Source organism: Gorilla gorilla, chromosome 1 (genome assembly GCF_029281585.2).
Source record: "Gorilla gorilla gorilla isolate KB3781 chromosome 1, NHGRI_mGorGor1-v2.1_pri, whole genome shotgun sequence".
NCBI classification, from domain to species: domain Eukaryota; kingdom Metazoa; phylum Chordata; class Mammalia; order Primates; family Hominidae; genus Gorilla; species Gorilla gorilla.
Window position 1 is genome coordinate 31,735,102 of NC_073224.2, and position 24,808 is coordinate 31,759,909.

Genomic DNA, 24,808 nt, shown 5'->3' on the forward strand with positions numbered 1-24,808 from the left:
AACCCCGCGCGCGCAGCGCCGGACCCCTCCCCGCTGCCCGGGGTGCGGCGGCTTCCCTCCGCCCAAACGGGGGTGTCTCCTCCATCACCCCTGCCGCGGCTTCCCAGTCGGAGTCGCGCTGCGGGGCGAGGGAGGCTCGCTCCTCCGCGGCCGGGGCCTGGGGGTGCCAGTGCGCCCCCGAGTGAGAGGGTGGGGACGGCGAGGAGCCGCCGACCCGCTGCGCGCCCTCCAGTCCCGGGCGGCGCCGGGACCCAGAGCGGCCCCAGCGGAGACGCGAACGGCGTCTCGGGACCGCACCTCGCCGGGGCCCTGCCCTGTCCCGCCGCGTCGCGGCTTCTCCGCACCCCACGTCTCGGGAGCCGACCGGGAGACTCTCACGGCAGAGTTCCACAGACCTCGTTAGGTTAAAGGAACCTCGCCTTGCCCCCCACTAATCGGCTAGAGAGGGAGGCCGGCGAAACAAAAGCCGTAGAGGAAAATTAAGCGACTTCCCCCTCGGCGGGGAACTTGGAGGTGGGGGAGCGGCGCGGGGCGCAAGGAGAAGGAAGTGCTGAGCTGGGTTGCCGACGAACCCCGGGCAGGGGGAGGTGGGGGGCTGCGGCGGAAGAAAGACAAACATCTGGGGATCGGACCATATGCCGGAGCTTTGTCTTGTCCTTCAAAGTTCGGCTGCCCTTGAAGTGATTTGTCAGGCGGCCCACGGGTGACAGGGAGGATGTGCAGCGGGGAGCGGGGGCGGGAGATGCCGGGGGGAGCGGAGAGGGCTAGAAGAGAGGGGAGGAAGGGGGGACGCCAACAAGAGGGGGAGCAAAGTGACCCCGCCGCCCGAGGAACGGCAGAAACCGGGATCGCGGAGGTGCGAGCCCGAGCCCGGGAGCGGAGCGCTTCCCGGGGAGACGCCAAGACGGCGAGAAAGGAGGAGCGGGAACGCAGAGGTTAAGCGGGGGGAAGGCCGAGGAGAAACAGCCAGAGGACGGGAAGGAGGAAATAGACGGGGAGAAGAAACTGAAGATTAGTCGTTGAGGTGTGTTAAGAAAGAGGACGTGTCGCCTATTTTAGGAAAAGTGGCTTTGAGTTCCCCCCGCCCCCCCACCATTTTTTCTTTCTCTTTTGCCCGCCAACCGCTGAACTGATTAGACTGTAATTAAGGCCATAAAGCCCTCAGATTATACACCTGTTTATTCACTGAAGTCGGGGGCTCATCAAGCAAATTAGCTGCTTCCAGGCTACACATTGGGCCTCGAGCTTGCCTGATTAATGAAGTTTATTGGGAGCTGTTAAAAGCATTAACTGGAGAAAATCTCAGCAATTCGTCATATTTAAGGGATGGAAATTAAATCTTGCTATGCAAATGAGAAAAAAGTTTTAAACCATCTTTGGGGGGTTACTGTCTGGATATTATTTTGCTTTAAAATTCTGTTCAGGAAATAGGAATTAACATGAAATATTATTTGCCCTTAAAGTTATCAAAAATATTGAATCGCACCTTATGTGGCATTGTGGGAAGAGAAAAAGAAAACATAAGGAAATTCCCATATAGTCCGTTTCCCAGTGCAAAGAATTTTCTAAGACACCTAATCACAAAGCCAACTTTCACGAGAAACCCAGTTTTTAAAATTAAAGTTAATGTATCCAGTTACAGAATGAGATTTGGGAGTAGTCCTTCAAGGGGTTTAATGTTTGATGGTGGGTGGGGGGGACGATGAAATCAGCAGAGAGAGGAGGGGAGTTCATGTAAGTGCCCTGGGTAAGGAGCACGTGTGAGAATGGCAGAAAACTAGTAGAGTGGCAAGAAAAAGTATCCAAAATGAATCAATACTCTCATAAACTGGCTGTAGAAAATGTTTCTGTGCAGTGTTTTTTACTGTAACCACTATGGTTCTTTGGACAGGTCGGGGAAGGTGTGATTATGAAAATAAACAAGGGAAGTGAGGGAAATATAACCAAGTGGATAAAGGAAATGGAGTGCAAATTGAGAACATAATCCAGAATTTGTGAAGTATGTATTTACTTTAGGTGCTGCTTGGTAATATTGCCACACAAATGTTTATTAATGGTTGCAATTATATAAGTGATGGGAGAGTGATTTCAGTACATTAATTATGCTTGAAAAAGGGGGGAATCTCTTTTCTACAAGAGTAACAAGAGTATATATATAAATGCCTTCTGTTTCAACAAAATATTGAAAATAAAAACGTAGTGAATAAATTATTTTAGTTAACGAAAAGCTTATTGTAATGCCAGTCTTTCCAGATTTATTTTTAAGTCTTTTCTATTCTTTTTTCTAAGGACATTTTAGATATCAGTGGAGTTTGAAATGTCTGACTAATATTTGTTTCAGGACAGTGTATGATTTATAATTTCAGTAAGATATATAAAATAGAGTATATGAAATAGAAACTCTATGAGACAAAAGAGCGGCATAGCTAGTAGAAAATTAGGTAATTTTAAAGAAAATTTATCTCATAATAGTCACCTCTAATGGATTCGGTTTTAAAGTATTTTATAGATTTTTATAGTTATTCTCACTAATATTGTACTTCAAAATTGATTTTCTAGTTAATTTTAAATTTTTTATTTTAAAAAACTTAAAGCATTGAGATTTACTAATTTATCTTCCCTGAATGAAGTTACTTATAGTTGGCTAAAGAAAGTCACAGTAATCATTCATATTAATATTTCTATTTTAAACGTTCGAAAAAACTTTCAAATTTATACATTACTCCCCTTTGGTGTGGGTATAATACAACTTTGTGAAACTAAAAAAATTGTAAATTTAAAGTCTAGAAAACCTAACACCACCACTTACAAACATAGATAACCTTGAAAAATAGTCATTTGTCTTAATCTTTAAAATTCTTTAAATTATTTATTATCTCCTAAAAACTTCAATACATTCTAAATTTGAAACACAAATTCCCTTTTGTTTCTACAGATATTAGGTACTAATTATAAAATGATTATTTTAAACAAAGGAACTGTAAACACTTTTAGTTTAATATTGGAAATAAAAAATCATCTAAAATATAGTTATTGGTAAGGATGAACAATTCTTGATACGTGCATCTGATACTATTCCTTGGATTATTAGAACACATTTTTCACTAAACTAATTATTAGAGGGTTATTCAGTAAAAGGAACACATATGTAAATTAAATACATTTTTGTTCAAGCAATACAAGTTTTGAAAAGAACAGTTCCTCCTATAATTTTGAAGTAACTCGAAGAACAACAATTATCCTTTGTGCTGAAATCAGTCATTTCTCAGGACTTGGCTTTACTTTTAATATTTAATTTAAACATATAAATGGGAGAAGAGAGATGAGTAAATTATCTGAGGGTATTTTAAAAATACATTTTGCTGTAAATACATTTAAAAATATTTCATATCTCACATTTTTAAGATTAGAACATTTTTAAAGGATCTTATGCTGATCTTAGGATACTTGTCACTGTGGTATCCAGTGTCTAACGGTTCATTTAAAATATGGATATTTTTGTACAAAGATAATTTGCCTTTAGAGTGTACAGTCATACAGCGTGGGCTTCTGAGCTACTAACTAATGGGTATCTGTTATTGTCATTTGTATTTCTGATCTCTAGAGTGGTATGGATAAAGAAGGTCAAAATGGTCTCTGATGAAAAGAAACTTTTAAAATGCTTGGAAAAGTTAATGAATTAGATTTCCCTGAACTTGAAGATATTAGGATTGGGAGATCAAGACTCCCATCAGCCAAATCAAGAATATTCACAATTGACAGGAAAACTCAAAGTTTCTTTTTCCCCACCAGAGAAATGTCTCCCACCGCCATAGCTAAACAGTGGTAAGTCATAGAAATGATTACATTAGCTTAAAGAGAATGTTTCCTAAGCAATAAACTTTAAGTGCACACAACCTAGTTTTTATTTTATTTATTTCATGTAGTTTTTCATAAGTGCTTGAAAATACTTCTTGCAAAAATGTCCTTTTTAACTTTACAAAACTTGTTTTCTGCTGTGGATAAAATTACTATGTGATAAACTGTAGTTTTTTTTTAAAGTATTTGCAGCAATAATGAAAGTTCAATGAAAAGAACATAACTAGAAGCGATGTGCAACACCCCTTTCTTTTTAAATAGCCTTTAAAAGATTTACGAGATAAAAATGCTAGTTCAGTTTGCCTTAAATAACCAGTATTTCACCAAATATTTTCTGCGTTCTTAAATGTTCAAAATATTAGCATATAAAAATAATTCTCTCTATGTGTTCTTTAAGACCCACTGCATTTTTATCAAAGCCTTCAAAAAAATGCAGTGTTCTAAGACATAGTTTAATATGATCAGTTGGTTTTAAAAATGTATTCTTTAATTTTTATGGAACAGTATATGAAATAAAGAAATATGGCATATACCTTTGAAGATGAGTCAGGATTTCAATAATATTTAGTAGGTATCCTTAATATACTGCATTTCATATTTTGGGTTCTTAGAACTGAGAGCTTCTTTGTAGAAGCTGACTTAAATATTAGAATTTATAGTTCAAACCTGTGTTTTGGTTATTTTAATACAGTAAAATTGTTAATGGAAAAATAGGTGCATGAAGTTAATAGTTGACAACAGTGTCATTCTCAACCATGCAAATATTGCTCAAAATGAAATACGTTTTATTGTATATTTCCAGGGCAGCCTTTTGAGTCTAGAAAGGTCAGTAACAGGATTTTATTTTGATACATGATATGACCTAATTATTTCACATGTTGCAGAAATCCGAAGTGGGTAGAGCGTGCCTTTTTTTTTTTCTTTGAGGTAAGTCTAAATTGCAACAGCTAAAATGCCTTCCTATAACTATAATGAGATCAGTGGGTTTCAAGTATGGAATGAATCAATTATTGTAAGCAAAGCCCCTGCGTAAATCATGGAATGCCAAACCAACCTCAGGATTATAAAATGAATCTGTGACAAGTATTCAAGGTTTCCACATAGTCTCAATAATGAGAATGAAGTACCTACTATTAAGTGAAAGCAAAATTTTATTCACTTACTAAGGAATACATGCATATCTATTAAAAGAGGCCAGATTGAATGAAGCTTTTTAAAAAGGGTATCTAAGCAGCATTAAAGATAGAAATCTATGATAAATATGTATAGTTTATATTAAAAAGAGAAAGATGCCAAAAGCACATTGAATGAGTGAGACATAACTATGTTAATGGAAAAATAATAAAGTAGTTCTTTATATTTTTATTTTAATAAAACTTTTTAAACATCAACAACAATCAAAAGATTATTATAAAAGAAATCAGGACTACCACAGTCAGTCTTAGCAATTCTTGGAATTTGATGTCTCTCAACTGGGAAGAATAATAGAATGTAAACTTTTAACAGAAGTGAAGACAGGAAAATGTCAATTGTATTATTTTTGATGTACTGCTGTAAGGCAGACAGATTCTAAAAGGCTTGGGAGATTTGGCTTAAATCAGATAGTTCCCTCCTGCACACATTCCAGCAGTCTCCTTGCCTCTTTCTTTTCCTTTCCTTTAAGATAACTGTATCACATGAATTTGCTGTAACTAGTTGTTTAGTAGCTTTACAATTTACCGTTGTTAATGCCAAGTCAGAAATGTAAATAATAGTAGCATGTTTACCAGTTGTTGCCAATTTACTAAAACTTTAATGCTTATGATAGGGTGTATGTGTTTTTTTAAAAAACATGTTGAGTGATGCAAACAGAATATACTTTTTCCTGGCTTTTCTTGTTCCAATTACATACTTCTGGAAATTATTTAGGTTCTGTACTACCTAGAATCAGATATTAATTAAACTAATAAATATTAAACTTAAAATCTTTTTTTAAAACTTAAAATCTTAATACACATAAAAACTTTAACACCAAAGTTCTTCAATTACTTTTACATATTGTTTCTTTTATTTCTATTAATGCGTTTCAGGGATTACACACAGATAAAAAGTATAATTCTTTAAAAACATGAACTAAAGTCTTATAATACATTATATATAACTAAGTGAAAAGATGAATTTGTATTATAATAAGTTTTGTGCATTTGGGGTGTAGCATATACAAAATTTTAAAAAGTATAATACTCTGATGTTTACTGTTTTCCATTTAAAATTAGGTAAATATGTTAAATTATGCTTATGTCTCAAGAAGATTATGAATTCTGGCATAGATGTTGTAGATATTTGTGCAAAAACAACACCTATGTAACAGTTAGATTTTATGTGAAAAACAAAAATACTTAAAATATTTTCTCACCTGTTTTTTTGTTTGTTTTTGCCAGAATCAAAAATAAAATGTATTTTGGTATTCTTAAATTATCTGTTTTTTCAAATATAGCCATGTTTTGGCGTGTATGTATGGCATTTTTATTTTAGAAGGAGCTCTATTATTGATGTACATGTATAAATGTAAAGAGATATCTCAAAATATGAAACTCATTAGTGAATTGAAAACTGGCATACTGTAAATAGGAGCTTTAAATGTATGCCTGAAACAGCTAACATCCATGTCTGTGTATTCATATTCAAAGGCAAGTTTTTGAATCGTGCGCTGGAGGTGAAAAAGAAATGATTTCAGAATAGTGAACATTTACAAATAAAAATGTGTCTACTATGCAATGAAGAATTTTAAATTTGCAGTGAAAGTCTGACATCTGGTGGTCAGAAAGAGGAGCATCAGAAGAGGAGGCTATTGCAAAATTTCTGTTGGCTTTCATAAAATAAAAACCAAATTAAAACGTACAAGAAATTCTTCCCTGTTAAAAGACACTTTATATAACATTTACATCTTCTTCTAATGATTTAATCATGAGTCTTCTTTCAAATTTACATTTCCTAAATATTGTTTGTGTTAAAGATATATTTTCAAAAGGATCAAACTATTGGTCAACAGATATTTTTCAAATAATAATGGATATACATTTTAAAATAGTTTAATATGAATCAAATTTATCCAGAGAAAATTCATTTTATGTTATACTCTTGGAATCAAAATGAACCTTCTCTGTATCTTCCCAATAAACAAATGAAAGAATTAAAAATTCACAAAGAAATTTAAAGTCATCTTTAGCAAAGAGCAAGAATAGCAACAAAAAGGTTCTAAACCTTCAAATTGAAAGGCAATCCTACTTCCTGATGAATATTAAAAAGATAATTCATAGAACCAAACTATTGATAAGTAATTACCCTCAACCCATCATACTATTTTGTATTAAAATAGTTCAAAAGAATTGTAGAGTTAATACAGCAAACTGTCCTAAGGCTGACAGCCTACTACAATGGAATCTGTTTATATTAAGTGAAATTAATCTTGCTTAAATTATGCAGTAAGTGAATTCCAATAACAATTTCTAAATAAAATTAATATTTCATAAGGTAGACTTTTCTAAGGTGTTTCATCATCTTATTTTAACATGTTCCTCAAATAATTTTTAAAAATATCATTATACAAGAATGACTAGATGCTTTTTGTTTACCGTTAAGTTTCAAAATACAAAACTAGGAATTAATACAGAATTGGGTATCCTCTTCTGCATATTCAAGGTGAAATGAAGCTACCAGAGGGGGAAGCTTTTGCATAATTTAAGTTCCCTAAAAGATTTGACCAAACAGTATGAAAATTGTTGGGAATTTTAAAAGCGTATCCTGGTTATTGCCTCAAATTCCCATTTTGCTTGGTGTATGTAGGCAGTCTTAGTGCTAAATTTGTTGTTGCTGGTTGTGGCTCTTTGATGTCTTCATCCAACACTCAGAATAAAGAATACTGCTGGTATATGAAAAGGTTCCTGTCATTGCAGAGTTTCATAAATCCTTCTGCAGTGGCAGATGTGCAGTAGTATCTTAAGATCAACATCTGGTTGTTCCTGGTTTCCTTATAGTTTTAAATAGAATTAGTGTATAGGGTGGATGGTCATACTGAGTTGGTTTTTGGTGTTCCACGTTGATGCCATTTGTGCAGTGCTGGAGATTGAATTCACAATTCATTGTGAATTTGCTGAATGAACTTTCAGAAAGGCATTTCAGATGCTCAGGAACACTCAGTAGTGTTCAACTGCAATCAAAGACATAAAACTGTTTCTATTAATTTATTCATGCAAAGTTGATTATTTCCACAAATTGAAGAGAGTCTTACATTGCCCTATTCTTACAGCCCAGGTTATTTTAGGAGTGCTTATCAAATAATAAGGACTGTAGCTTTCCCTTTAGAGATGTTTAAAATTCTTATATATTACATAATTATTGACGTGATTACTCTATTTTAAAAACTGTCTCTCCAAGTGCTTTGAAGATAGGAATTCTTTCTTAGCAGAGACTTGTAAGTAATGCAAAGTAATTTTAAAGCATTTTAGAATAAAACTAACTCCATATATCCATTAACAAATGCTAGAGTTTATTTGCCTCATCAAAATTGCCAACTTTTCTTTCTTATAAACATTAATATATTTTTCATTCTAGAATATACTTTTTATGGCCTCTTTAGATGGGGAGCCTACATTCTTTCCTCATAACACCCTGCTGATCCTGATGTGAGCACATTGTTGTTTACACAGGTCTGTGGAAAAAGGACGGTATCAGTTTTTCCTCACCTTTGATTTCTCAGTGCCTGGCACACAATAGAGTTTCAAAAATTATTTTTTGAACGAATAAATTAATGAATTAATGCAAAAATTCTTTCCTTTTTTCCCCTCCAATATCAGTAACTTCTTTCTAAAAGAAAGCATAAAATTGCATTGTACATCTCTCCACATTTGAGAGAAAATAGTAAGACAAATGATTACAACATGCACACACAGACACTTTATGTGTAAGGGCTTTAAAGGATCTTTTCTTTGGACAGAAAAAAAATGAGATAAGAATCATACATCACAAACCTTCACAATTAAGCAATCCTTGGGGTCCATGTTATAGAACTGAGTACATGAAATAGGTAACGTTTTAGCTACTAATATCTGCATTGATAATGTTTATACAGTGAGATGCCATCTGCTGCATGAACATTTGCACATATTAATGGGCCCTGAGCTTGCAATGATATATCTTACATGCAGAAGCATGTCAGAAATTTGTAACATCAAATATGTGGGCCTGTAATAGGCATTCCATTATCACATTAGCTATAATCTGAACATTTGGTTTCCAATGATTTTACTACAAAATTACATATTTTTAGACTCCTCTTCATTTTCATATCTTCCCTGGTCACTCCTGATCATGTTACTTTTTCCCCTTTGATGATATACTGCAATATTTACCCCATCCTCTTATTTGCTGTCAACAGCTCTGTTTTACTATATAACTATTTTCAAATGACATAATTGTCTTTCCCAAATTGTTGTAATGTCTCCAAATCAGGGGATGTGTCTCTCCTCTTTGGCATTCACATAATACACTGAACCAGGGTTTTCAGAGATAATGTTAACTTTTGAAGTGCCAGTACTGAATATGTCCTGGATGTTTCTATAGAAATGCTACTAAAATATAAACGGAGATTATATGGAACATAAAATGTTTTCTTCTTGCCAGTTTATCTAATGTTGTCTGGTCCCGACACTAGTCACTGTCAGTGCATTATTTTTTCATAGTGCTAATTGTCATTTAAAATTATTTATTATTTAACTTGATTATCACCTATCTCCTTCACTAGAATCTAAGCTCTGTGAGGACAGGGACTTTTCTGCATTATTCATGGCTGTATCCCCAATGACTAGAACTATGTCTGTCTATAGGAGGTGCTTTGAAAATACCAATTTTCCCTTATCCACTCCGTTTAGAGTTGGTATTGTATTAAGATTAGCTTCATAGTGTTAGAAGGGCATTGAGAGTTCATTTAATCTCACTGTCCACCCAGAACAAGAATCTACTGTAGTATCTTGGAGAGACACTCCTGTGGCCTCTGCTTATATTCTCATGTCGGTAGGTTCATCGCATATTGAGGCAACCTGAGCCATTGTTGGAAAGCTGTTGTGATTGGAAAGGTCTTTTGTTGAAAAGTTAGCAGATAATGTTGTGTGTTTTTTATCATGTACAGCTTATGTTTCCTTTTTTTGTAAGGATTTGAAACCTATCTTGCTGATTCATTTACTGCAAGCCTTAGTTTTACCCTATGGAACTATAGAAACAAATGAATTTCTGTGTACTCTTCCAATATGTTTACACACACACACACACACACACACACACATTTTCCTCTTTGAATAAAACATTACTGACATTGTTCGTTCATTCTGCTAGGTGTGCCAGACAGAAACAATCCTCACTTTCATGTCCACACAGTCAAATGGGAGAGACAGATAATTAAACACATTATGTTTGTAACACATGTTAAGCACAATGCATGAATAAGAAGTACAAGATCAAAAAGAACCAAAGTAAAATTTGGTCCAGAAAGGGAGACAGTTCCAAGTTGTGCTGACTGGAAAACAGATGTACAATGTAACATCCTTCTGCATCCCTCCACACCACTACCCTGCTCCATGATGTACATTACTGAAAAACACTTCTGAAATTGGATTTGTGGGGTTTTTTTTCTAGATGTAATAACATAGTAAGTCTGGCCTCAACAGAATCACAAGGCAAGAAGAGTTTAACCAAAAAGAGCACTTTACATTTTGTTTACTTTTATATAAAAGATTGGATGTTACCATCAGCTGCTAGAATTTCATTTTGTTCTAATTTTTGTGTGGTCTCTTGAAAGATTGGATTGACTTTGTAAATCTGGTTTTCTACTTTTCCTTATAAAATAATGTGTTATTCTTACAGGGAAACCTGTGTGTTTTTGGAAGCTGCTTATGTCTAAAATGTACATTTCATTTTCCATTGCAAAAGTTTTCCCTTATATATATTTAGATTATTAACCAAATGGATAAGTTCTTGTACTAAATAATGCATGTCATTAGCCATATCACACAAAGTCATTGATCATAAAATTTTTAATGGAGATGCTTAGATGCTATATATCTACTTCTGGCTGGACAATCAGTTTGCAGGGTGAAAATTAACTATGGTTATAGGCATTCACTTTCTGAACACATTTTTCCCCCAAATTTGTTACTTAGCTTCAATCTTACTATTTTTTAAAGACATGCCCACCACTACTTGTCACTTATACTAAAACACATCATTCTCTTTATATTCTCTCAACACAAACTCATGCTCTCACACATCATTATTGTCTTTAGTTCTTTCACTTTCTGAACTTAATTTGATTCTCGTTATGGGATCTGAGTGGTCCTGGAATTGCATGGAAAGAAATAATGACTTCTTTAATTCTGAGTAACTGAAAGCTTTGGTCATTCCACAGATTTTAGACATAGAGGGAAAACAGCCAAATTAACATAAAAGAAAGAGACATGGAGTGACAAACCACACATAAAGGTCTTCGATACTTGTGGTGGATTGTATTTTCCAAAGATGGCCACCACAATATCCCTTTACCCATAAGCTCTTCTACAACCTTGCTCCTCCTTCATCAAGAAGCAGAATATAATTCCCTTCCCCTTGATTCTGGGAAGGCCTGTGGCTCACTTGCAACCAATAAAATGAAGCAGTAGTGATGCTGCATGTTTTCTGGGCTAGGTCACAAAAGTCACTGTAGCTTCTATCTGGCTTGCATCCCTCTAGAAGCCTCCAGCTGCCCTGTGAACAACCTATGTCTAAACTATGCTGAGACCACCATGTATTGAGGAAATCTAAACTAGCCCATGAGCAGAGAACACGTGGAAAGTCCTGAGACCGCATGACGTGAGTGAGATGCCCACTCAGTCTCCAGCTGATTGCGGCTCCAACCTCAATCATGCTCCAGCCCCCATTTGACTGCAGTCAGAGTTCCATAGGCAGAACCACCTAGCCGAGCCCTTCCCCAATTCCTGACCCAGAGAAGCCACGAGAAATAATACAATGAATATTATTTTAAATCACTAAATTTTGCAGACATTTGTTATGCAGCAATAGATGACCAGAACAATGACTTTCAGAAATTTGGTGCTGAAGTGAGAGCAGTGAAGGATCATCCTAGCTTTAAAAGCAGTGTAGGCTGAGTTACAGAATTATCTAGTCTTCTCCAAAGGTCCACCAGGTGTTGATATTTGTATTTTGGCAGTATCTGTATGTACATTTACCATGTTTTGTTAAGTATTGCTGAATTTTATAAAATATATATCACATTCATAAAATCTCTTAAAAATCAACATCCATCTTTTCATTAAATTTAGCAAGAGATTGTATTAGTATGTCTTGTAATAGTAGATCATCAAATGGAGGATTTGTAAACTCTGGATATAAAACAGTGTGCATCAGTTAAGATTACTTCAGTAGCAAGTGACAGAAACCCGTAAGTCAAACTGGTTTAAACAAGAAAACATCATCTCAAAAAATCTAAAAGGGAGGCTGGGCATGGTGGTTCATGCCTATAATCCCAGCACTTTGTGAGGCCAAGGTGGGCAGATCACCCGAGGTCAAGAGTTCGAGACCAACTTGGCCAACATGGCAAAAGTAGCTGGGCGTGGTGGTGGGCGCCTGTAATCCCAGCTACTCAAGAGGCTGAGGCAGGAGAATTGCTTGAACCCGGGAGGCGGAGGTTTCAGTGAGCCAAGATCGCACCATTGCACTCCAGCCTGGGCGACAAGAGTGAGACTCCGTCTCAAAAAAAAAAAAAAAAAAAAAAATTAGCCAGGCATGGTGGCAGGTGCCTGTAATCCCAGCTACTTGGGAGGCTGAGGCAGGCGAATCTCTTGAACCCGGGGGCGGAGGTTGCAGTGAGCCTAGATGGTGCCACTGCACTCCATCGAGCCTGGGTGACAAAGCGAGACTCCCTCTAAAAAAAAAAAAAAAAATCTAAAATGGATCTGCAGGGACGGTTTGGGCTTTGCTTCCTTTAGTCTCTGGGTCCACCTCATTTTTGGGTTAGCTTCATCCTTATACTGATAGCAAGATGACTGTAGCATTTCCAGCCATTACATACAGGCACAGCAATATCCAGGAAGAACTGTCTTTTGTAATAAATTCTTACTTTGAATGGAAAACTCTTTAGCATTTAGAATTCACTCATTCAACAGTTATTTATTGAGCACCTGATAAGTGTAAGGCAGTAATCTAAAGCTTGAAATGCAGCTATAAGCAAAATGACAGACCTCCCTGTTACAACTCACTCGAATAAATGGGTCACACGGCACCCTATAGCCAACCAGTGGAAATAGGACTTGCACCACTATGATTGACTGACACCCAATCCAAGATCTTAAAAAAAATAAAAAAAGTAAAAAATCCCCCGCTAAATTATGTAGAGGAGGGATAGTCCCTTGAACAAACTAGGGCTTTTCTAGCAAGGATTCAATGGGGAAAGGTATTCAATAGGCAATCAACACTGTCTGCAAATAGAACTTATAAGATTTAATTTGTGAAAAGTATGTATTAATAATAATGTAGTAGTGTCTTGGTACGTAATGCTAGGTTAAATAACCAGGATTTTAAAATAAATTTATGTAAAATGATCAAAACTATATTTTAAAAAAATCTTTTCATATTCAAAAATACAAAACAGCAATACCAAAATGCCAGCAATGTATTGCTTATAATTTAGGTAATAGTACCATTTGTGTATTTGCATGTTCTATTTTTCTCCTTTTCCCCTAAATTTTCTTTAATGAGCTTGCTTTTCTTAAACAATTCTTTAAATAAAAAATAAGTTCTTGTCAACTGTGTCCAGATACATTATCTACTGCCTAATTCAAATCAAATAAAACAAATTTATGGAACCTGAAGTTCCCCAGTCTCAGATCAGAGCAATGACATCTTTATTTTTTTTTTTTTTAGTACTTCCAGCTCAATCAAGAGACAAGCAATTTTGAATAAAGAAGAACCCCCTTGCCAAGAATCTTTAGATCAATGATCAGGAATATATGATATTTTATAGTTCAAATATGTATCAAACATTATGATAATGATAAATTTACTAGATATATTCTTACAGCTATATTTGATTTTGGTTAATGTAAGCATTAACCAAATTCTCTTATCTTTGAATTAATTATAATTTACCAGAAAATCTGTTTTATGGTATATAGAGAATAGTCCCAGCATCAATATTTTGATATGCCTGGAGCCTAGTAAATTCAGGCCTGAAAATAAGTGGTATATAGTTTGGCTCTCTTTCTCATTACTCTTTGGTTTCAGTTTTCATGGGGACTTGTGTTTGAGGGGCTAATTGTGACCATACAGGTCATTGGGAGACAGACGTTCTTTTGGGAAGAAAAACTATGAAGCTGAAAAGCAGAAAGCCTACTGTCTACCACTGTAATCAAGATAATCCACAAAGTTCACTCAGTGGGAAGGGTAAAAATGCTTTAAAAAAAAAAAGCCTAAACACAACACATAGCATACTTTTCCAGCTGCACTAACACACCTATACTCATTAGCTGGGCTCAATTTAAGACTTTGAAAAAGTAGTTATGGAAGAAGAAACATTCAAGTGATTTGCTTTTTAAGGGTGAATACCTACAAAGTTGCAGAGAGGAAAATCTCATGGCAAATGTGAATTGATAATCACTTGTGTGCATCTAAAGGGCAGGGGAAGCCAAATCCAATTGTAGAGATGTGTTAGCTGTTGGCCTCTCAAACTGTTTGCAGGCATACTGTGAGTACTGCTTTTTCCTATCAGTTTGACACCTCAACAGCTCAGAGCTGATAGGATTCTTCATCAATCACCTTGATCACAATGGCTATATGGACAGGGGATTTAAGAGAGCTGATCTACTCTGTCACTTTGGGCTATGTGAAGAACATTGTTCTTTTTTTCTTTCTTTTCTTTAGGCCATCTCATCCATCAACCAAACTACACAACAATTGAGACCTAAAACTAAAAAACACATATAATGACACTTGGTTAAATGATTGGGCACTGCTAAATCCACAAGGAATTGGACTAACCATTCAATTTGTTTTAAAGAATCAGCCCACCAGTGGTTAGATACTCATGTAAACAAATGGGTATTTGGCATCGTGCATCATGGAATTACAGTTTGATATTAAAGAGACTTCAAATATCCAGTGTCACAGGATAGGTTTTAACAATGAAATGAAAGTCTTTGAAACCTTTAAATAAATACTATGGTGAATAAACCAAAAATTACATTCTTAAAAAAGAAGTGAATACAGAATGTAAACAGCATGGCAAGTAAGTTTTCTAATGTGGTACAGATGCAGGAGTTTGTAGCCTATTGGTTCAAAATAAAATATAAGCAGGGGGGAGGGATGGTTGTGTCAGCCAGAGATGTAGTGACGTGGCCTGAGAAACACGAGTAACATAGTTTCAGCAGTCCATAGGGACAGCAGGGGAGTCTCTGAAGGCTCTGACACCTTGGAGGTCACATCTCCTTCTGAATTTAAAGGTGCCTTATTTTGTCTTTTACACCATTGAATATGATTAAACTCCCGCTGTTGTGCTAAATTTCCAAGATTGTAAAAAGTCAGGGGAATTAAAAAGGTCACTGCAGTATTTCATTTCACTAGCAAATCCGTGGAATAATGTTATAGGAGGACACAGGAAATTACTCAAAAAGAGAACCTGTATCCAAATTCTGGAAAATCGGAGTGGGGAACCTAGGTAGGAAAGAGATGACTTTTTCAAGTGTATAAGCACAAAACTGGACTCCTTACCATGTGGTATCTTCAGTCAAGAAAATTGGGGTGCCTTTTAATAGCAAAAAGAGGCTAGATTCTGGTCACTTAATGTGAAGAACTGTCAGGAGTTAGTTGCAATCTCCATCTTTCTGTGAACATCTGAAGTTGTTTATCAAATTAGAAATACTGATTCCACACCTTAGTACCATAAAATAACTAAATAATGTAAACCTTCCTATTTTAGCATAATACTACTGGTTTATAAAACTAGAAGTAAAATTTTAAATGTAAATAGAAAATTAAGAAATAGTGAATTCAACAAAGACAGAACAGGGGACACCATAAGAAATAACATGTAAAGGGAGTTGGTGGTACAATTCTTCTCTTAAGGAGCTTGCAAGCCAACAGACCAACTACGTGCACAATAATCTATATGATCATAAACCAATGTGAATCGAGTACTGTTGGTAATCTCATGCAATACAGGATACATGCTTCCTATATAAAAAGCCGTTGGTATTGGCCATTTTGGGCCATTGGCCATTACACTGTGTAAATAAACATAAGCTATTGTTTGACAAAATTGATAGGTACTTTTATAGTTACGAAAAATCAGAGTTGTGTGCTGCCTTTGGTTTTCCTGAGGCAAGGACTTGGTTGTAGGTAGTTTAGGCAGGAAGTGATCCTAGGAAGCATGAGCGAGGGAGCACGGAGAGCAGGTCAGGAGAAGTGGAAAAGCCAATCAAGCTCCATCATTAGCAATCCCTGTGGGCAACTGGGGCTCACTCCATCCCACGGAGGACCCTCTAAGGAACCACATAAAATGTGCCTCAGAATTGTGCCCCACAATTGTGCCTCCCAAAGATGGAAATCTGGGGCATTTGTCCAGAGACTCTTGTCCACCCAAAGTTGCAAGGTTTCCTGGGAAGTGATAACTCTTGTGCACTTCTAACCTGTGCTTGCACATACTTTCAGCAGATTTTGAAGACGAAAACTCTAGAGCAGAAAAGAGGAGGGAGCCTGCAGCAGAGACGGGGGTCTTGTGTGGGGAATGATCACTTCAGCCACTGTGAAGTCAGGTGGGCTGAGCGATGTGCAGCCAGGCACAGGTAAGCCCCTGAATTATTTTCTGATCTATTTGTATGTTCATATGCTCACCTGTTCCTCCTTGGACCCATGACCTTCATTAAAGAGAAGGCAGATTTGTCCAAACGCAAGGAATAGAAAACTCGGAAGTCCACTGGACTATTCAGGAATTAGATCATAATTGTGACCTTACTATCTAACCAGCCGACTTAACTGGTATGTAGCTATAGGTTGTTTTTAACAGATGTACTGAGGTATAATTGACTACAATAAATTGTGCATATTTACAGTGTATAATTTGATACGTTTTGACACAAACACACATATATATGCATATGAATAAGCATATACATATATATACTCGCTGAATCATCACCACAATCAAGTTAATGAATATATCCATCATTTTCAGTTTGCATATTGTTTTGAGATGTTATAATCAATTACTTGCCATTGCTATTATTTTCATAATAATAACTGTTATTATTATTATTAGGGAGTGATGATTAGGCAGATGAAATGACTATTAACTTTCTTTCCCAGCAAAACTTCATTTCATTCCCACCTGCTTATGAATGGAAAAGATCATATGGACTTGGGCATCAGGTAGACCTGGTTTGAATACTAGTTATTTCTCTCAATTACTAGTTGTGTGGCCTAGGGCCAGCCACTTAAACATGCCTTGTTTCTATATATTCAAAACATGGATTATGAGGCCTCTCCTACAGTGTTGTGAGGATTAGAGCTGAATGTCAAGCATCTAGAGCTGCATACAGCACATAGTAGATGTTCAGTAATAAATTCTGTTTTTCTACCTCATGGTTACTGCGAGGTTTGAAATGGTTACTATTGGGAAGTTATTCAATTTAAAATTTAATCGTGTAATTGTTTGAACTCTTTAACAAAAGAAAAATATTTCAGAGCTCTAATAATGAACCATTTCGTTTCGTGATAATGTTCCCTTCTCTTCTCCCTTAGCATGCACTAGGCCAGTAATTTACTACCAACTGATCAACTGTACCAACAATGCTATTGTCAGGGGCCAAGGAAACCGTTACAATCCTTTTTTGTTAGAGTGACAAAGGCCCAACTTACATTAACATGAGCTCTGAAGGCATGGTCTGACTCGTTATAACTGTATTTGTCATTTGACAAGGTACTTTAGAGAGGTATTTTTGTATGTAAAATATAGCAGTGGTTACCAAACTTGGAATCAGATTCATTTGGGACCTTTTAAAAACACAGATTTCTGGACTTCTATGTAGGCCAATTGAATCAATTCCACTTGCTAGGATCCAGCAACCAGTATTTGTAAGAAGTTCCCAGAAGCTTCAAATACACTAGAATGTGAAAAAAATAGTACTAGAGGAGTGTCACACTGGTTGTCACAACCACAGAGAAAGCTTATGGAATACTAGAATGTGCACAAAGTCTGTTTTTTTTTAATATACAAATGTGTTTATAATTCTTTCTGTAATGTAGAAAATGGAGTGCACTAGTCTGTTCTCACACTATAAAGAAATACCTGATACTGGGTGATTCATAAAGAGAAAAGGTTTAATTGGTTCACGGTCTGCAGGCTGTACAGGAAGTATGGCAGCATCTGCTTCTGGAGAGGCCTCAGGGAGCTTTTGCTCATGGAGGAAAGCAAAACGGGAGCAGGCACATCTCACATGGCTGGAGCAGGAGGAAGAGAGAGATAGGGGAGGTGCCACATACTTATAAACAACCAGATCTCTTGAGAACTCACTCACTCTCATGAGAACAGCACCAAAGGGGATAGTGATAACCATTCATGAGAAACTGCCCTCATGATCCAATCACCCCCCACTAGACCCCACCTTCAGCACTAAGGATTACAATTTGACGTGAGATTCAGGCAGGGACACAGATCCAACCGTGTCATGGAGAAAGAATGTTTAGGCAACCCTTTTGACTGTGGTTTAAAGTCAGCCTTGTCTGCCCTAACGCTGGTAGATGCAACACCTACGGATTTGGAAGATGTTACTGGGAAAGCACAAACTGCTAACAAAAAAAACATTAATTTTCTTTCCTGTAATTTGGGCTCCTATTTAAAGCTAATATAATTGTGAGACCAAGCTTTGTTTAATATCAACAGATGAGCTTTCTAAATGTTTCAGTTTGATCTTTGTCTAAGTATTCAAGGATTTAGTGGTCTTCTTTAGTTTATCCAATCCATTTTAACATCTACCTAGTCCTCATCTTAGGCAGGTCCAGCAGGATGTATATAACATAACCAGATTGTTTCTACCATAAACATGCATTGGGTAAAGATGAAAAAGGACTATTAGACATTAAACCACTCAAGCCTAAATACATAGGAAAGAAGATATAGGTAGGTAACTAACACCTTTCAGATTGCAAAACTAAATTCTTTCAGACTCAAATAACCTTCTTGGCATTTGTGTTAACTGGATGTGTAGATTAATTTGTTTGTTTAGTAGAGAAGTCATTTGTCTTGCAAGTCTGCCTCCCTAGGTAAATAAATAGAGAGACTGTTGAGGGCAGGGACTTATTTCTCTTTGTAGCCCAAACATCTAGCATGCTTAACACATACTATATGTTCATTATATGACCTAATGAATTAATTCATTTATTATTAAGCATTTAGCAAAATGAATCTTAATCTTATAATCAAACTCATATATGTATTAGTACTTTAAAAGAGGCCTTATAAGCGAGACATGGTGGCTCATGCATGTAATCCCAACACTTTGGGAGGCCAAGGTGGTCAGATCCCTTGAGGTCAGGAGTTTGAGACCAGCCTGGCCAACATGGCAAAACCCTGTCTCTACTAAAAATACAAGAATTAGTCAGGCCTGATGGCATATGCCTGTAATCCCAGCTACTTGGTAGGCTGAGGCAGGAGTATCATTTGAACCCAAGAGGCAGATGTCGCAGTGGGCTGAGATCATGCCACTGGGCGATCCAGCCTGGGCAACAGAGTGAGACACCGTCTAAAAGACAGCCTCATAAATCTGCAATGTTAATTTACCTCTGGTGATTTTCTGCCTTCAGTTTCATCCCTCTGCAAACCTTCTTCAGTCTGCCACCAGAATAATTTCCCTAAAACTGAAATCTAATCAACGATCCTGCTTAACACCCTTCAAAGCTGTTGCTCCCAAGGTAAAATAAAAAATAAAAATAAAAAATAAAATAAAAAATAAAAAATACCTCCTTGACCTGAAATACCAGGACCACATAATTCAGTGACATTTTTCACATCTAGCCTCTTGGAATCTCAGCTAGGGTCTTAGCAAACCATCCACCTTCTCCTGTTGTCCCAGGCCTCCTGTCCTTATCTATTCTGCTTTCTCTCTACTCAAGTGTCTTGGTCCCTCGAGACTCAGCACAGTTATTGCTGTTTCTCAGAGGCTTTCTCTGATTGTCTGGCCTAAGTCCCAAGCCACTTTGTGTGGTCCTCCTGGGCACCCCGTCCACTGTTATCACACTCTCTGCAGTGCATTGTACATGTTGTTTTGGTTACTCTCTCCAGGAGTTAACATGATTGGCTGCTGGAGAGCAGAAATGATGACTTATTTCTGTGTCTTCAGTGACTATCATAGAGCCAGGCACTCAGCAGATTGTCACAAAGCTCAATATTTACTGGGGGCTTATATGCAACATGACAGGGAGAGCTACTAATATTTCTTGAATGCTTATGCACTGTGTTAGATACTTTACATAAATTATAGTTTAATACTCAGAATAACTATGAGATAGATAAGGGTATCCCCATTTTAGAGATGATAAAAATTAGTCTTATATTAAAAGAGGAGTATCCCATGTATCATGTGGAATTCCCGCCTGGATATAGGTAATCATTAATCTAATACTCAGAATAACTATGAGATAGATAAGGGTATCCCCATTTTAGAGATGATAAAAATTAGTCTTATATTAAAAGAGTTACATGATTTCTAGACATGTTGATATTTTAAGATCCTGGGCTTAGATCTGAAAAAATAAAAATGACAATTGAAAAATTTTTGCTAAAGAAATCAAACTTATTCAGATAGTTTTTTAAAAAAGTAAATCAGAAGTTGCTTCTGAATTTAATTTTTTGCATAAATCTAGAGAAAATGCAGAATAATTTTTGTATTCAAATCAAAACCATCGTATTGGGAGTTAATATTTTAAAGCTTTTTTTTTTTTTTTTTTTTGGTAGACATGAGGTCTCGCTATATTGCCCAGGCTGGTTTCCAGCTCCTGGCTCAAGTGATCCTCCTGCCTTGGTCTCTCAAAGTGCTAGGATTATAGGCATGAGCCACTGCACCTGGCCTCAAGTCTCTTTTTCAAATTAAACTTTTAATTTTGAGATAATTTTAGATTCATATGCTGTTGTAAGAATCAATATACGAGGATCTCATGAACACTTTCTCTTTCCAGTGTTCTTCAGTGGTAATATTTTACAAAACTATAGTACAATATCATAAGTGTGCTGACATTGATACAGTCAAGACACATAACACTTCATCACCACATGAATCCCTAATATTATCCCTTGAACAGCCACATCCATGTTCCTCTGACCCCAGCCCCTCCTTAACCACTAGTGCTCCCTTAAGCACTAATCAAAGTCTTCATAATGATAATTCTGGCCATGCACAGTGGCTCACACCTGTAATCCCAGCACTTTTGGCTGAGGTGGGTGGATTCCTTGAGCTCAGGAGTTCAAGATCAGCCTAGACAATATGGTGAAACCTCATCTCTATAAAAAATACAAAAATTAGCTGGGTGTGGTGGCATGAGTCCCAGCTATATGGGAGGCTCAGGTGGGAGGATGGCTTGAACTCAGGAGACGGAGGTTGCAGTGAGCCAAGATCGTGTCACTGCACTCCAGCCTGGGCTACAGAGCCAGACCCTGTCTCAAAAATAATAATAATAATAATTCCGAGTGTCCATCCTCTGTCCTTTGTACGTCTTTCTTCTGAGTTAAACTTCTGTTCTCTCCTTAGCAGTCGAGTGGTCATGTTTTTAAATTTACCCATGCCATTGTAAAAATATTACCAATTCCACATAGTAACCCATGTATCCTGTGGAATTCCCACCTGGATATAGCTAATCGTTAGTCTAATCTGTACAAGCTAGATAACATACCATAGTTGTTTACTTACCTAAGAGTATACCAGAGCTTTAGGCTGTGATCAACATATATAAAATCTTTCAGTACAGTTTCTAAATATTTTTTAAAATGTGTTTGTGTAGAACAGAAAGACAGCTTGGGAGTACAGCTATTTGGGCATCTTGAAGAATGATCTTTTCTCCAATTATTGCTTAAGCCTGCTGGATTCATGAGTGTGCTGAATGATGGCTTAATGGTTTGAACTGCTCTTAATACAAGGTAGTGTTGGTATTTACCATCATATAATTTACTGCCATACAACAGATGACTTTAACACAGTTCTTTTTTTTTGGCCCTCAGCAAAACTTAATGAATAAATGGGAAAATGTTGTAGCTTACAAGCCTTTGAGTTAAGGGCATCCGAGTTAGAAGGACATACTGAAAGCTCTGGCATCTCTCTCAGTACACTGAAAACTGAAGGAAATGGAAACTTTGCTAGGTTCTAGGTATGCACGTTCTGAATCACTGTAAACCCTATGGTTCATACTACTGTGTTGCAGCTAAGACAAAATGTAGACCTGAGAGCCTTGTTAGAATTTTCTTTCCATGGTAGGAGGATGGATTACTGCGGCTGCTGGCTAGCATTCTGATTTAAGGCAGAGATGAACATTAACATTCAAGTCTCTTAAAGTCTTTCCTAAATTTCTGCATCATAAAATCAGAATAATCTGTGTACAGGCTTTGTATTTATAACTTGAATATTAAGTAGCATCTTGCCTTTTTCTTAATACTGTCTCTTCATTGGTTACTTGAGTGGCCCTTATTAAGTAGAAGCTGGACCATTACCACTGCCCCCAACACCCACTCCCCTCAAATTCCCTTCCTGTGTGGCTAGAAGATTCAACATTTGTGATTAAAGAGAGCCAAACCAAGGAATAGAACCAAAGCATTCAGTTTGAAGGATTGAACTATCTATCTGAATTATCTGTCTACTGATAGAGCAGGCAATGGAGGGGAAATACTGTATATTTGAAGGCATTTATAGTAAATATTTTACTTGTTTCTATTAAAAATAGTGTTTTGTGGGGATGTATATGCTGAAGGTTATTCATTTTGTCTTGAAAAAGAAATTTTCATTATTACATAAAGTGAAACAGTAGATAGAAGAAAGTAGAAACATAACAGCAATCATTATAAATGTTTATAGACATAACTAAAGCCTTATCTAAAGTTCATCCTGTTTAAGGACATGTTTTATGTTGTACAATTCCTCTTAGAATATCAATCTAATAAGCACCAAATGAGGCTGAAGACAATGCTGTTATAAAAAATGGAGAAAAATGATTAAAATATGATAATTATACTGACAGCTTATATGCTCAATCTAATCAACTAAGCTTCCAATTTGTCATAATGTACACTCACTCATACATTATTGCTTAATTACAGCAACACTTCTATTTGGAAAGGTTGTCAATCATGTGAATATCCATCATTTTTCTTTTTTTTTCTATGAAGGGGCATATTTTAAGCAAGGATTTGAAGCCTCTGTGCTATTGATTTAACCCTTGCAATACTTTTTATGCAAAAACCATAGTTCTTATTGAATGTTTTCTTTTGTACACAGATTTAGACAAGTTGATACTATGGAACATTATTCTTTTATATAAGAATTAATATACAGTATTCTAAAATGAAATTAAATATTGGCAGAATTCTGTGATTTTATAGTTATTAAGATATCTATGTGGTTGTATTAAAAGACAAAAGACATCTTTTTTAAAAAAGAAACAGAAATTTGACTGGAATATTTCCCCATTTGCCTGTGATCCATATTGATCAAGAAGCATAAGAGAAATGACAACGAGGGTGAAATTTAAATAGTTCTTTTATAAAGGACATGAGTGCTTATGGAAACAGACTCTACCCTTAGTAGATTTAAGGTTTATCTTACCTTTTACTTCATTTCCTCTGGCTCCATCATTTTTCTTCCAGTTCGTAAAAATGCTTAACACATTGGCTAAAATGATCATATCAGTGCATCTGCCGGGGTCAGCTACTGAGAGTTTAGTAGCTTCATCATGTAACCAAGTATACTCTAGCAAAGTAAAGTCATAAATTGAAACAAATATTCATATATTTAAGACTGAAGCTTTGTCTCAAGTATCTTAAACATATCATTGACTGTATAATATATACATATGTACATGTGTATGTGCATCTTCTCTACATATAATATCCTATAGCATATATAGACTATAGCATATGTAGACTATAGTCTGTGTATGTATATATGACTGTTTATGTATGTAGCATACTTTCAAGTTTTTAACCTAGATTATCTAATAGACCATTTTGTCAAGATGATCAGATTATTTGCTAAAAATTGAAAAAAATCTTATTAAATGTGGACATTTTTGGTCCTTAGGAATCAATGTTGTATTTTGTGTTTTTTGTTTTGTTTTGTTGAGACAGAGTCTTGCTCTGTCACCCAGGCTGGAGTGCAGTGGCGTGATTTTGGCCCACTACAGCCTCCACCTCCCAGGCTCAAGCAATTCTTGTGCCTTAACATCCCGAGTAGCTGGGACTATAGGCAGGCACCACCATACCTGGCTAATTTTTTTGTATTTTTAGTAGAGATAGGGTTTTGCCATGTTGGTTAGGCTGGTCTCAAACTCCTGGCCTCGAGTGGTCCTCCCACCTTGGCCTCCATAAAGTGCTGGGATTGCAGACATGAGCCACCATACCAGCCCTTTCATTATATTTTCTATGATTCCACTCAACCACTAGAGTACACAAGTCCGTGGGACTGACAGAGAAGCGAGTGGTGGGGTGGGGAAAGAGAGAGAGACAGACTTTATTTCTCCTTCATTTCTTTAAATAATATCTTTGGAAAGTGTAAAATAATGAAGCAGGTGTTCAAATTTGCAAGTTCCATTATTCCTTAAAAGCTAGGTTTGTGATGATGAGATATGCTGATATATACAGTGGTGAACTTGGAGTAGGAACCCAAGTTGCACCATA

At 36.5% G+C, this 24,808-nt stretch overlaps 1 long non-coding RNA gene across 2 annotated transcripts in view; it reads left to right on the top strand.

Moving 5' to 3' along the window:
* Window positions 1-293: 293 nt before the first annotated feature.
* The window catches only part of LOC109029310 (uncharacterized), a 34,621-nt gene continuing 10,106 nt past the window's right edge, over window positions 294-24,808 (top strand). Inside the window, exons 1-4 of one of the 2 annotated variants that reach the window (XR_004068324.3) lie at window positions 294-513; window positions 1,892-1,999; window positions 3,605-3,825; window positions 16,588-16,721. This is a non-coding gene — a long non-coding RNA (uncharacterized lncRNA). The remainder of the gene's footprint in view (window positions 514-1,891; window positions 2,000-3,604; window positions 3,826-16,587; window positions 16,722-24,808) is intronic. The other variant, XR_004068325.3, reaches the window with a different exon arrangement.